Source organism: Bombus huntii, unplaced genomic scaffold (assembly GCF_024542735.1).
Source record: "Bombus huntii isolate Logan2020A unplaced genomic scaffold, iyBomHunt1.1 ctg00000278.1, whole genome shotgun sequence".
Classification (NCBI taxonomy): Eukaryota; Metazoa; Arthropoda; class Insecta; order Hymenoptera; family Apidae; genus Bombus; species Bombus huntii.
The window spans coordinates 29,821-33,815 of record NW_026099484.1 but is presented as its reverse complement, the minus strand read 5'-3'; the positions used below and the strand labels follow the sequence as shown (position 1 = coordinate 33,815).

At 34.9% G+C, this 3,995-nt stretch overlaps 1 long non-coding RNA gene across 1 annotated transcript; it reads left to right on the top strand.

Moving 5' to 3' along the window:
• Nucleotides 1-1,912: 1,912 nt before the first annotated feature.
• Nucleotides 1,913-2,877, top strand: LOC126877906 (uncharacterized). The gene is made up of 2 exons (XR_007695438.1): nucleotides 1,913-2,060; nucleotides 2,211-2,877. It is a non-coding gene; the product is annotated as an uncharacterized LOC126877906 (long non-coding RNA).
• Nucleotides 2,878-3,995: the final 1,118 nt, after the last annotated feature.

Sequence of the window (3,995 nt, the reverse complement as noted above, 5' to 3'; positions counted from 1 at the left end):
GCCATTGGATTATAATTGGATTAAAAATACTTTATTGGTTACTACATCTAATATTTGACGTAGGTAACATAGTAGGTAGTGCTGATCTTATGATTCCCCCAGGAAAATATAGATGGTATCACACTATACTATATACAAAATATTTTTGGGTTAATATGGCTGCGGCACTTTCAAAAATTTGTATTTTGAATGCTATTAGCAAGCAATTGGATAATTGGATCGATGTCAGTAAACTTGCGTCTTGGCGCAAAATAAAAACTAAAATGAAGGAAAGGAACGAAATTCTCCCCGCACGAATTAGTTTTGGACATCTAGCCAGAGAACTTACTGGTGAAGTAATAATCGAAGAGAACATGGAACCAACATACTCAGAATATCTCGAAGATCTGTTCAATAAAATTTACACCGTACAACGAATGGCAAGAGAAAATTTGATAAAATCCAAACTAAGATCAAAGGAATATTACGATCGACGAATCAACCCTCAAGATTTTAAAATAGGATATTCGATATATTTACTAAAAGAACCTAGTAAAGGAAAATTCTCCGATCAATATACTGGACCACACAAAGTGCTAGAAATCTTGCAGAACCAAAACGTCAAGATTGAAGTAAAAAAGGGATTCCGCGAACGGTGCACTTAAACAAGTTAAAACTAGCTCATAATCAAAATAAACAATGAATAAAGTGATTTCAGTGGGCAGTAGTGCAGTAGTGTATGTTGTAGTGCTGTTCGTCGAATGACACAGATAGCGAAAACATAAAAGAAAAAAAAAAGGAAAATTATTATATGTGCTTCAATTATTGTTTAAATATAAAACGTGTTAACTCAATGAATAATTAACTAGTGAAAGTGAAAGTTACCTTGTGAACAAGTGATCAACACACAAGAAAGTGTACGTGCAAGTATAGGTTATGGATCGTTGTTCGTGGTACATAATGTACGACAGCTACCTAAAATAAGTGAATAAATTAGTTTCAATCGTCTCAGTGCAAAATACAAGGTTACTAAATGTTATAACTATATTGTGGATAAATCAAAAGGAGGTGTGACACTGTTCGTCGAATAATACAGATAGTGAACACCTAAAAAGAAAAAAAGAAAATTATCATGTGTACTCCAATCATTGTTTGAATATAAAACGTGTTGATTCAATAAATAATTAAAAGAGTGAAAGTGAAAGTTACCTTGTGAACAAGTAATCATCATACGAGAAGGTTTACGTGCAAAATAGGTTATGGCTCCCTGTTTGCGGAACACCATGTACAACAGCCAGCCGAAAAATAAATGAACAAATTAGCTTCAATTGCCTTAATGCAAAATACAACAGTACTAAATGTTATAACAATACTGTGGAAGCATGGCACTGTTCGTTGAATAACACAGATAGCGGAAACTTGAAAAGAAAAGGTTTATTACGAGTGCTCCAATTACTGTTTGAACGTAAAACGTGTTAGTTCAACGAATAACTAAAACAGTGAAAGTGCAACTTACGTCGTGAACAATTAATCACTATACAAGGAAGTGTACATGCATGAATTTCGCAGGTTAATAAGAAGAAATAAAATAGCTGATAAAGTATAGAAAGCGGTTAGAAAATAATCAAGATAGATTAATTGAGAGTTAGTAATAAATGTAACCGGAGTAAAAGGATATTTTGTTATGCATTAATCTACGTAGTATTGTTATGTTATTTTGTAATGCCCAATAGCGGTCGCGCATACAATACATTATACACATATTGAATTAAATAAATTAAACACCACCTTTATGACCACAGATATAAGACGATTGAAGGCATCTGTAATAGAAGGCAGCCGTAGTAAGTATCCAAGGCATATCAAAGAATCGGATGATGTTGTGGGAACGATCCAGGTAAGTGACGCAGCATCGAAAGAGCAGAATCTGAAGAATTACAGACAATGTTAATCTAACAAATAAATTTTAATCATTAATAAGGGAACTAATTCATATCATGCATAAAATAATAACAAATAGCAAGTACAAGCAATAATAAATTAATAGGGAAAATAAGAAAGGTTAATAAACACAGAAATGGGTTAGAAATTACAATGTCAATCTAACAAATAAAATTTAATCACTAATAAGGAAACTAATTCATATCATACACAAAATAATAACAAATAGCAAGTACATGCAATAATAAATTAATAGGGAAAATAAGAAAAGTCAATAAACACAGAAATAGGTTAGAAATTAATCAAGATAGACTAACTAAATATTAACAACAAGACATGACTGAACTCGGTGCAGAGGAATAAAGTTATGCTACACGAAAATAACTGGTAACACAATACACAAAACATTAACTAAATTAAACAAGACTTACATAAATGCAAGTCACGTATAATCAAAACAATGACTATTGAAATTCGGTGACAATACAATCCATGCTATCACATTAAAGTAGCACACGGTATTGACACAGACAATATCATGAAAGACAAAACAATATTACAAAAACACTACTAAATAAAATTATAATGATTAACAATTAATTAGCTATTTCAACAACACGTTACTGTTGACATTAAACCAACGCCATACCAAAGAGACACGCGAGCGGCCATGTTGAAAAATTCGTCGCACATACAAATAATAGCCAATGCAATGTAATACAGCATCATAATAGCAATGTTAGGTACTAATAAAAAAAACAAACAAAAAAAGAGAGAGATAAGGAAAATATATATATAATAAATAACAACTAACATAATCATAACATATTATATATATTATATTATATACAGGGATACAGTCTTCGTACAAAGGAACAGGTCCAAACGAAACTTATAAAAAAAAAAAAAAAAAAAAAAAAAAAAAAAAAATAAAAATAAAAATAAAAATAAATAATATATATGTCGGGTCACGATTCGAATTTTGGGCGCGCGACGACTCTTCGTGTGGACTAGCCATCGTTTCACAAAGCCGAGATTTTATTTACACGTATATACAGGTCTATCACTAAGCTTAACAAATAATAAGTACCACTAATAATAAGTCTAACAAACACTAAGCCTAATGAATAATACGATCTACGAATAATTAAATTAAATAATACTATTAGCAATGTTTGAGTTCAAACGAATCCACGGTCACCGGGATAACTCCTTACTAAGCGAAACTAACTTAGACGCAAATGCGATCGTCGAAAATGCTCGATGTATCACTCTCCAAGGCAATCGCAAGAATGCCAGCCTCGTGGAGATTTTTCTCCCTGTACGATTGCATTTTGTTTTCTATACCCGTTTGGAAGCATCGAGAAGGTTCCAAACGCCGTTGCTAGGCACACTCGTTGGAAGCATCGAGAAAGTTCCAAACGCCGTTGCTAGGCAGTTTCTGCCTGGAGTTTTGATTACTAATACAATGTATGTCCCATTGCATCGGCACCTCCGAGGCAACATCACACGTGGCTCGGCCCGCTCTCGAGGCCGCATGCCGCCACAACCACATTTCTCGGAGAACACATACAACCACTCCAGACCTCCGTTAGATAAAACATCCATCCCGTGACCGTGGCTACGTTCAGCGACCGATTGTCACCTCGAACCCAATCTCGCTTATTAGAAATCTTAAGCAATTACAACTATAATAAAATCTAGGCTAAGGTACTAGAGGATGTTCCCAAAATTTCCAAGGAAAGGCTTCGGCTTTCCTTTCATCTCCGACACGGCCATCCTGACTATGACACGTCCTCGGGTGTACCTTCGTCAACAAAAACAAAAGGAAACAGGATTAGTATCATTGTGATTAGCATTCAAAGTGCCAGTTGCATTCTGCGTGCTTTCAGTCGGGTCGTAATGACATGACGGACCATTCTCGATTTCACACCCAAATGGGTCTCTCATCCCTCGAATCGCACATACTCTCAAAGTTCGTTACATAACCAGCTTCGTAACACGATCGCTGTCAACACTAGACCGCCTCCAGCCTCGTGACATTGTCACTGCCGGTACTAGACCGCCTCCAGCCT